Source organism: Aythya ferina (genome assembly GCF_964211825.1).
Source record: "Aythya ferina genome assembly, chromosome: 2".
In the NCBI taxonomy this organism is placed as follows: domain Eukaryota; kingdom Metazoa; phylum Chordata; class Aves; order Anseriformes; family Anatidae; genus Aythya; species Aythya ferina.
Genome location: NC_140297.1, coordinates 35,545,819 through 35,556,685, shown reverse-complemented (window position 1 = coordinate 35,556,685; position 10,867 = coordinate 35,545,819). Strand labels below are relative to the sequence as shown.

Sequence of the window (10,867 nt, the reverse complement as noted above, 5' to 3'; positions counted from 1 at the left end):
TGTGGGAGATGGGAAGTGTAGTATCCTATGAAGCAGGGTACTAAAGGATGCCCTGTGTGGTGGTGATGTGGCAGATACTAGTGTCATGTAAATTCAGTGGGTGTTTGCATGGCAAGTAACTTCCCATACAGAGACGGTGCTGAAGCTGGTTGAGGACCAATAACAAGACGGTCACTAATTTCATTGACCTGACTCTTGACAAGAATTAAGTAACTTGATGGTATTCCCACCTCACCAGTAAGGCACAGGGACTGTCACCAATCTCAAGGCTGCCTGTGTGCCTCACCAGTGGTAGCAGGGCTCCACCACATCAATGGCCAGATGGGCCAGCACCCCACGGAGACACCCTGAATTCTTGACCTGCCTCTTACACGCCAAGCTTCAAATGTGAATTGGCACTTCTGGAAAAGATGGTCACCAAATCAGAATGAGAGTTTTTATTTCTAGAGGTGCAGTACTGTTATTAGTAGACTTTGCACAACACACAGTGGGCATCCTGGGTCATCAGTGCATATTTTAGTGCTTCTGAAGCCTCAGATGGTATCAAATTTATCATGGGCTATACTGGGTGTCAAGCAGCTCTGGTGTGTACCCATCTGACCTGCTCTGAGGAGGGCTCAACCTCCAGAAAAAGCAAGGTTGAAGGCCAGGGGGTTTAAATCCCATTCCTTTGCCCAGCTGAGACCTGTGTAGCCTCCACACTTCACCTAGCCAGAGCTGGGAACACTGCAGGTGGGTGCCCCCAGGTGCAGCGGGACCCCAGCGCACCCGCAGCACGCTCCTCACCGCCTGGGCTTACCTGGTGTGTTATGGACGATAATGAGGTTTCAGCTGCCTTCTGAAGCAGAAATGCACACCACCACGGTGCAGCCGGTTCTGCTCCTGCGGTCGTGCCTCCGAAAGGCTATCAATTCGCGCTTTCACATTTTTAAAAGGTCACGGCAATAATTCCATCTGAATCGTGCTAAGTGAAAATAGTTTGTAGAGGTAATAGAGTTCCCAGCCAGTCCCAGTGTAAACAAAAGACATTGTTTTTTGTTACTTTTTTTTTTTCTTTTGGTATATTTTAATTACATTTATTTGCCTCACTCTCACATTGTATCAATGAACTATTTGTAAAGTTGCAAGGCAAGTGACCTTCAATGTTATGTGACTCCTGGTTCTGTGCAGAGACATCTCATTTTTCTATTATGTAAGATGTGCTGGAAGCGCTTATCATAATACAGTGCTCACATTAAAAATAAAAAGCGTTAAGAAAAAGAATCACCTTTTTCCCCTTGTCCTATCCTATATCTGTCAATTTTAATAAGAGAAAAATATCTACAGCTCTATGAGTGTGGTATTAAATGTGCTTGCTTTTTGTAAAATATCACTGTAGTTAAACAAACAGCCTTCTCTGGCTTGACCAGGAACAGATTGTTCCCAACAGCTCATTTGACAAACAGGCCATATAGTGCAATGAGTTAACTTATTATATTGCATAGTTAGTGCAGCCCAAGTGCCCTAGGAAACTAGGACAGGAAACTATGGATGCTATGGCATCAATTATGTCCATAGCTGTGCTGTAATTAGTGACTTTGTGTTCTGTCTGGTTTATGGGACTCACAACCAAGGCTAAAGTCATGGATGAGAAAGAGAAGGTAAGAGTTTAGGCACAGGCTGAACCTTTCTCTCTTCCTACAGATTTTTCCCCCTTTATATTTGCTTTGTTTTAAATCATTTCACTGTGTCAGACATGTGAACATTAACAGAGCTACTGGATGTTCTCCCAGCTCAGCTTTATGCTTCCACATGAGGCTGCAGAGGAGCAGAGTGGTGCCACACATGGGGAGCTAAGCTTTCCACCCAGCAGCATGGGCTTTTCTGGTGATGCCCCATGTCTGAGAGGACACAAAAGGATATCCCTCCTAATCAACTGTAGCATTACTGGTAAGTGGCATATGTAGAGATGAAGGCTTAAGCGTACTTTGTTCCTATGTACATCTATTCAGTCCCAGTACAGTTGCCATCACTCACTCCACAATTGGTTGTTAATTTACTTTAATACCTGTGTCTGTAGCATGTAGAGCTGATAAATAGTGAGAAAGTATGTGATGGGTTATCTAACCTTCTTCATATAGATGAAGCACTACAGGTCTGAAATCCATTCATGCTCCCTGAACACAATGCCTTACTCTGGTTTTCTATTCATAGTGTTGTAAATTTGTCAGCCTAATGGGACACTTTGTAAGACGTTTTCCTTTTTAAGTGCTTTAATGGGAGTAGGTATTACATTGATCCAAAATCTAGCTTAGTGTTTCATATCGTGGAGTCTGGAATTGTGTAGCGAGCTGCATAAAAGTTAAGTGGTGCTTTGTTCTTCCCTTTATTTTAAGCTGAATTTTGCCAATCTAAAACTCAGCCTACTGTTTATATATGAAATAAAATCAGCACACAGTTTAGCCACCAAATTCCAAGGTCGTACCCTGTTTTAATTTGGTATAAACAGAAGTGGAGGTGGGAAGCAGGCAGAGCACATAGCCAAACACACATCTTTTTTCCCCTCTTTCCCTGAAGTGGGAGGGCTGTGGCAGTGGTTATGAAATAGCTGTGCCAGGACAGACCCAGCATATAATGAGGCCAGTAACCTGTTTTTTGACATCGAGTCAGTTGGGACACTGACAGGATAAGACTGGTGCAGACATGCATGGCACTTCCCTAAAATATTCCCCAGCATCCAATTTGCGGGTCAAGTGCTTCTTAAGCAGCAGCGATGTCTCTATATTTAGTAACACTGATGGATTTTTCTTCCCTGAAGGGATAAAAGTGAACTCAGTTACTCAGTGTGAATGGTGGCAAACTTTGGAGAAAATTCAGATCTGAGCTTCTGGTAATGTTGGAGGTTTGGGGTGAACAAGGCTTAGTACGAGCACAGGCAGACACGAGATAGAAAGGTTTGCCTTGGAAAACCAAGAGGTAGATGGGGACCTGACAGAAATGGCCAGTCAACAAACATCCTGCTCTGAGAGAGGTGGAAATGCCGAGATGCAGTCAGGCATTTCAGCCTGTGAAGTATGCCTCTTGCTGAGCTGCGTTGTGTTGCAGAGGGCATCTGCCTTGCACAGAGGCATCCTATGGCATGATTACAGGCCAGGATTGTCACTGCTGCTCAGACACAACCTGGGTTTCTGATTTCTCCAACCTCCCAGTATCATTCCTGATTTAGGAAGAGAAACCTTTTCCCTAAAGCTGTCTAAAGCAATACAAGTGAAATTTTCTGGAAAATGCAGAATCAGGGGACAACAGCACAAGAGGAAGGCTTGCAAAGCTGGTAACCCTTGCAGGTGCACGGGATCGCAGGAACCCCAGCACAATAAAGTGCTCTTGGTTCCCCAAGTGCCACACCAAAGCCTGGCTTCATGGATGGACACTGCCAAGCTCACACAGAACACCCCAGCCCTGCGCCTTTGCTGCCCACGCTGTGCCAGGGAGCAATTGCAGCCCTGCTTACAGCTCTCCTGCTCCTCTGAGTAACATCCATGTGCTGGGCTTCCTCTGCACAGGGCTGCTTTTATTCCAACGAAAGCTATCAGTTTGTGCCATTGTTTATAACAGGGAGGAAAAGTCATGTGCCATTGGGGAGGAAAAGTCAACACCAGAAATCTTTCCTGTACTGCATAACTTTTGAAATTTATCATGGCATGGATTTCTCCGAGGGCTGACAGTAAGGTGACAGAAGGAGCTGTCTCGTGGTTTCTCTCTCTCTCTCTTTTTTTTTTTTTATTTAAAGTTTTTCTTTATTCGTTCCCGGTGTATGAGAAAGCTCTATAAATAACAGCCACCAATGCAGACTGGTGCAATTGTTAGAGACACTTAACCTGCTGGCTGTAGGTGTCTTCTGAAGCAGCGTTTTTCCTCCCTTCTTAATCCAGGGACACCGATGCTGCCGGAGGAGAGGCAGCAAAAGTTTGGAGCATGTTGGTTGTGTACTTTGTGAACTTCTGCTGTGGAGAAATGTCAAGGTCAGAACATGATTGAAGAACCTTCTTCCTCCCGTGAAGTCACTGTTCCTGTATGATATTGTTTTCCACTGTAGAAGGTTCTCTTAAAAATGAGGTTGAGATCCCTAAAGAAATTGCTTCAATCAGCAACAGTGCTTAATGACTGTTAATGGGAAGTGGAGATAGGATAGTAAGTGTTACTTTGATTAATAAGAGAACTGCAGAGAATTTAAATTGTGCCACTGATGGATTATTTTCTTCAAGCTTGATAAGCGCTTCTCATTTGTTCTTAAATTTGGTCAATACTGTTAAAGACAGCAAAATGAAGTATAATTAATTCTATTACTGCTACTCAGACCCAGTGTTACTGGGAAACAGATTACAATGCAGACAACAATGTTAGGTAACACTTCTGATGGTTTTATCATATGAAAACCGTTCAGGGCTGCAAAACAGAGAACCTTTTATCCTCCACGCTCAGAAACTGCCCAGCTCTCATTGCCTTCCAACACATGTGTTGGTCTCTTTGAATCTACCATGGAAATATTTTCAGTGAAGGAAAAAGCTGACTGTGAAGTACGTAGGCAAAACAAGGAGCTCCACTTTATTTCTCACTTGATGTACATTTCATTTGCAGACACTGTGTCTTGTGAAATTAACCCCCCTGCATGCTGCTAGGGTCCAGCTCAGTGACCAAGTGCTAATCCAACATCAGTATCCAACAAGTTAGCATAGACTCCGTGCTGTTGTACACACGAATCATCACTATGCTTTTAAACACACTTACTTCCATTATACAATAATGGAAGGGTAAACATGCTGAGAAATGTAGTTTATTCAGAGACTTTTGTACCAAATCCAAAGTCAGATTTTTAGGAAAAGGTGGCCAACAGCTTACCCATCCTGCTGCCTCGGAAGAAATCCAGGCTACGCGCAAAGGGATTGGGAAACAGTTCTGTGCTTTCATTAGAGGTAGCTGCAATTAGCACTTAATTTTACAGACTGCCTACTTCAAAGTCTATGCTTCTCCAATTCTGACTGCAGAAAGTCATTGTGTGAATTATTTCGAATTAATTTGAAACCAGAGTGTGTTGGCTAATAGTATAGTTATAAAATCAATGAAGGTCTAATTCTGTTATTAAAAATGTAAAGCTTATGTATTATGAATAAAGAGTTCATTCCTCCCAAGGATATTCCATAAACATAATTTCTAAAAATATTGGAAATAGAGAAAATGTATTTCAGGCATGAATTTGGGTGCAATGGTCTGTACTCCAGAGTGCAAGAATACATTAAAAGACTCTCAGGTTGAAGGTCATGTTTAAAACTTAGAAGCACAGAACGAAAAGCAGTGACAATTCCCTTCCCTCTAAAAGTCTCTGTTTATAGCTCTGCCTGCATTCCATGCAGCAACAGCAACTGAACATCTTTCATTCACTTGACTTGTTTGCAAATGCTTGAGGGCTGCTCATAAGGAATGTATGCGTTGGTCTGGTTGAATCATTCCTTCATTGATACTTTCTTTCAGGTAACCAGGGTGAATGCTGACCCTAATTGATCACTGGAGACACACTTTAATTTCCCAGGAAAGGATGTCAAGGATGCCATAATCTTTGCAAGCAGAGAGGCAGCACCTATCACGTATGGAATAGCAGCATCAAAGGGCTGATGGTCTTTGTCCTTAGGACAGCTGCAGAGCAGTCCCTGTAGCCAGTATACACAATGCCATGAGTTTGAAGGAGAAGGCTTTTAGATCAAACCAGCAGCCTTGTGCATCACTGCTCTTTCTGCAGAAGAGCATTTCTTCTAGGAGCAACTTTTTGAGAGATGGCAGCTGGCATCTTATACCGCCTCTGGTGCACCAAAACCACAAAGAAACTTTAAATCTTAGGTATTATCTCTGCAGAACTAACCAGAGATTTGGAGGCCAAATAAACCCTTCTCTCTCCTCATTTTTTTTTTTTCTGTTATTCCATTTTAATGTCTGTCAGCCTGATAGAAACCCTCACATATGTCTGTAGGTACATTATTTGTTTGTTGCTGCTGTTTTATTATGCATCACAATGGAAATTCTGCTGGCTAACTTGCTTGCAAAGTTGATTCACAGTGGGGAAAAAAATGGGAAAAAAAAGGTAGATCCTATATTCCACTTTACAACAACTATCCTCCAGAATTAAGGCCCATATGTTTGAAGGATTGTGGTGCTGTAAATGTATTTTTCTGAAGGTACTTTAATATGTTTGGTTTGTTGTAAGCCAATGTTTCAGTAATGAAAGAGAACCCTGCACGCACCAAAAGCCCTGATTAAGAGAGGAGTACAGTCTGCTACAGTTATGGGGGTACATGGCTATCATATAAGTTTATTAAATCACATAAAATTTCAATTTACACCATAGTATTCCATGAAAGATGGAGCACACAAAACCAATAAGTATGCCAATTTATTTCATGTATGAGTTTTATTGTTGATTGTGTTAAAGCTGCCATTTTCAGAAGCAGGATGATTTATGCTAGAACAGTCATTTCCTGTCTCTGTTAAATTTTGAAGAAGTTCATTACAGATTGAAGATAAAATGAAAGTGGTATCAATGCTAATAAAATGCTGATATAACTTTATGTATTGTTGGGAAGGGGGAAATACATACATGTATGTACAGTATATACATATAGACGTATATTTGAGTCCCTCTTCATTGTGAATATAGTTTTGTGGAAACGGAGTGATGCTGCCCTAGTGCAGTGTGTCTGGGCTTTGTTCTGCTGAGGGGAGGTGAAATTGCTTATTTTCAGGCCTTTTTTTCCATAATACTTCTAGTTTGGGTGTTTTTTAGTAACAGTTCTAACAATGTTTGCAAAGTCAAGATATAAAGTTAGATAAAGTTCATGAGTTCTCAGTTAAATGAAGCTGATGCTATCCCAGTATGGTTTCTCTTATTTCTACCCATGCTTCTGGAGAGCTTAATTTATTCCTTCCTTGCATATCAGAAAATACTCAGGGCATGGACAAAACTTGTGTTACTGTGAATGGATTACAAGTGGTGGATTTTCATTCTAGAATTTGTAGAATTTGTGCTATAAGCAAGAAAATTTATTTATTTATTTATTTATTTATTTATTTATTATTTATTTATTTATTTTTGCTGGCCAAGCTGAATTTCAGACTTACCTGGCTATTTTTTTTTTTTTTTTCCCCCGGCTTCTGCTGTCATTCCTTTTTACCATCATATTCAAGATTTGGCAGGAGTGTCCCATTAATAGTGAGGTGAGAGGTGCCATCCTGCAAATACATGGCCAAGAACAGGGGAAGGAGTGAAGCAGCTGAAGCAGCCTCTTTTAAGTAAGAGTGAATTTAAACAAACAGGGAGGATGGAAATTCGTGATGGACATTTTTGGGAAAGCTGTTTTGGGGTTGGGAAGGACTTGGATGGAGCAAGTGGTCATTAGTGATCTTGAAGATGGTGCCTTTCTTTAATGAAGATGTTTTCAGCAGTGTTCTGGCATCTTTTTGGTCAGAGCAGTGATCCCAGAGGAGACAATAGAGAAGAATATACGTTGAAAACATAAAAAGCAATTGGGAGTTTTTTCTGTCACACTGTCAAGAAGCAGAATCTGGGAGACACTACAGCATAGCCAAAGCTCCTCTGCTCATCCCCTCAGCCCTTTTCTTCATCTTTTTCAGGAGGTGTTACCAATTATGTGGAGGAAAACCGGAAGAAACCACAGTCGCTTTTCAAGATTTTACAGCCCTCCAAATCCCGCAGAAGTCCCGAGGGCAAATGATGTCTGGGAGGAAAACTGCAGAGGGAAGGGGGAACAGAAATCCCTGTCTTTCAGTCTCTGCGTAGTCACTCTTGGCTGGATAGACACCTTTCTTCTTCTTGCTTTATTGCCAGTCATGCCCTTGGATGGCTATGTAGCATAGTCACAGCCACGGCGTAAGGCACTCAGCCCTTGTAATGCTTTTAAACTAACGAGGGTGCAGTGGATTAGTTCAGGATACATCACACCAAAAGGGCTCTGCATGTCATTTATGTGTGCTTCGTAATGATTATCACTTTTTGTATAGCCTGAACATAGCTCCACACCATTTTGGAGCAGGTTTGAGAATGTTATCACGATTGGCTTGCTAGGTGAAAGGCTTTTCTATTTAGTTTTTAATAGAGCAAAAGTGACTCTAAATTTGTTAATATTCTTTAGGTTATATAGGACAAATTACAGATAAGTGAATAAGTAATGAAATTTGTAATGAGAATTTCTCAAGTATGAAATGTTGGCACAAATTAATTGCGGGATTTTACAGCTATTATAGTTTATATCATAAATGCAAAAATGACTAGGGCTTTTTAATTACAGTAGGAACACACTAAATTTTTATGGAGTGCCATTTCGTTAAAGAGGTACTTTAAGCGTTAAGAGCAAATGCCATCCATAACAGTGAGCCCAGATATCTGTGCCACATCAAATAAATATGCTGCTGCTATGAAATTGTTCCTTAGATACTGTAATTGACACGAAGACTAATGAGAGTTCTCTTTTCACACCTTCAGTTTACTGTGTCTTCCCTCTTGGTCATTCCTTTTCTTAATTACTGTGTGCTTGCAGAGGGCCACAGCAAATCCCTTGGAAAAATATACAGGGCTTTTCCACTTACCCTTCAAAGCTGCAGTGTGAATTGCAAAACATTGGTGTCTCAGTAGAAGTTAATATTATTGTGGAAGGGAGGAGGGAGGATGGCTGGATGCTAATTCTTATTAAATATTTGATGTGTAGAGAAATTGAATACAGTAGAAACTCAAAGAAATCTCATTACTTCACGGAACACATTGCATGCTAACATAGAGATGACTTAGACTCAAAAACTAACAGGCAGATTTAGTAAGGAAGCAATGCCCTGCTGTTCTTTTCTATTAAAATAAGAAATTTACACATCCTCTGCTACCCTGCTCATCTAGACATTTCTCTGAGTCAAGAATACATTTTGAAAATTTCACTGCATACTCTATGCCTCCCCAGCGATGCTACGTTAAGCTTTTCCCCTCCTCTTCTCACTTGGCTGCTCCCCGGGCTGGCTGGAGAGCAGTAGGTGCTGCAGATCCTCCTCCTCCTGCGCCTGGCTCCAAGGGTCCCCCAGAGCCTCCTTCTCCAGCCAATAAAGATGATCCACTCTTAAGGACTGATGTCTTTACGTAGGCACATGAGACCGCAAACCCACGTCCTTCCTCGGTGCCTCCTCCAGTACACACGGTGTCACAGACTGCTTCCCCAGTTAAGGTCTCTAATCCATCACTCACAATTCCTTAAGGGGATTAATTAATTTTAAAAATGGTCATGTTTCTACGTATGCTAAATGCCCTCCCTCAAGGACAAATGCTCATCTTTCCATTTGCACATCTCTCTTGATTCGGCTTGTTGGAACGTCTGGTTTTATGTCTTGTGTTAAAACAACCCCAAAACCTCGCTCGCAAGGAATTGCAAATGAACTGATCATCAGAGAGCTTGCTCGTAATTAGCTGCTATCCTTTTCCTGAAGGTGAGTCTCACTGGAGTGGAGGCAGCATGCAAATACACTGTCATTGCATCCAGGGGCAGGTAAGAGAGCTCAGAGAAATGAGCTCTGAGGGGACCCCAGCCTGGTGCTGGGCTGTAACATCAGCTCTGGCACTGGATGGACAGTGTTAAATGTCTTCTTCTTAACCTCGTAACTCATTTCTTCATCTGCAGGTTTTTAGTGTGACCTGCTTTGTAAATTGCTTTCCCAAGTTATATTACAAGTGTGATCATACAACAAAAATATAACAGGAAACATGGCATGTAAGCCGGACATTGGTATGCCTCTGTTCCCAAGACAGTGATGTTCAACGGGAAGTTCTCTGTCACGGCTGGGTGACCACTCATTCAATGTTCCTTGGATGCAGGCTGGCACTTGATCTAGGTGCTGTTGACTAACATTTTCTTTGCTGCACCAAGGCTTTGGACGGTGTTTTTTGCTCCTCCTCCTCTCTTCTAAACCTGTCACCAAGGGAGTCCTAGCAAGTCTACTTCTGCATTGGGTTATTACTGGGGTGGGAAGCTGAGATTGAGTTATGTGAATTTAACTTAGCAAAAGCAGAGCAACAAAATATCTCCTGGGAAAAACAGGTAAGCTTCTGGGTCCTGATTCACACCAGTTTTCAGGGATTTAATGTACCTTTGATAGCGAAGACGCATCCCCCATGGCTCTGCAGTCTACCAGACCATCAGGTGGCCATCAGGTGGTCATGGGCCTGCTGGTGCTCTGGTCTGACCTGTTGCACTGGGTTGTATACCCAGGATTGTTCCAGCTGATCCTCATCTTACAGCCCATTTCTGTGAATTGGGCAGGTCCTACAGACTCTGTTAAAATTCCCTACACATTTTCCACAGAACAGAAGAGTAAAATGCTGCACATCCCCTCTCTTCTGCCTTATCCAGTCAGTTCCTACATTCTTATTTCAAGACTTGTTAAGAATCTCCCAAACTTGCTCATTTTGTGAAAACAAGTCAAGGTTATTTAAGTCTCGCTCCAAAAGCCATTTGTCTGAAAGATTTGTCATAAATATGCCATTGTTTTCCTAACTGAATTTCCGGGAGTCCTTCCTCTTTTTCTCTCTTTCTGGTTTCTTAACTGAAAAAAAAAATATAGAGACAACAAAACTACATTAAATACTGTTCATCTCCTGTTCGGATGTAAAGAACAACTGAAGCTGCTGGTGGGGTGACAGGTGGTCTGTGCCAACTGTGCTGGGTGGCACAGAGCTGTGTGTGCTCCAACCTGATCCTATGAAATACCTCTCCTCCTCTTTTTTCTGTGACATGAGCCACACAATATCATGGCCCAGTAAGACTCTGATTTAATAGGGATAGGGTTA

The 10,867-nt window shown here is 41.9% G+C and overlaps 1 long non-coding RNA gene across 1 annotated transcript in view; it reads left to right on the top strand.

The window, feature by feature from the left end:
* Positions 1-9,150, top strand: part of LOC311432753 — an 18,545-nt gene extending 9,395 nt beyond the window's left edge. The window contains exons 2-3 of the long non-coding RNA XR_014690290.1: positions 1,773-1,929; positions 7,660-9,150. This is a non-coding gene — a long non-coding RNA (uncharacterized lncRNA). The remainder of the gene's footprint in view (positions 1-1,772; positions 1,930-7,659) is intronic.
* The last annotated feature ends 1,717 nt before the right edge of the window (positions 9,151-10,867 follow it).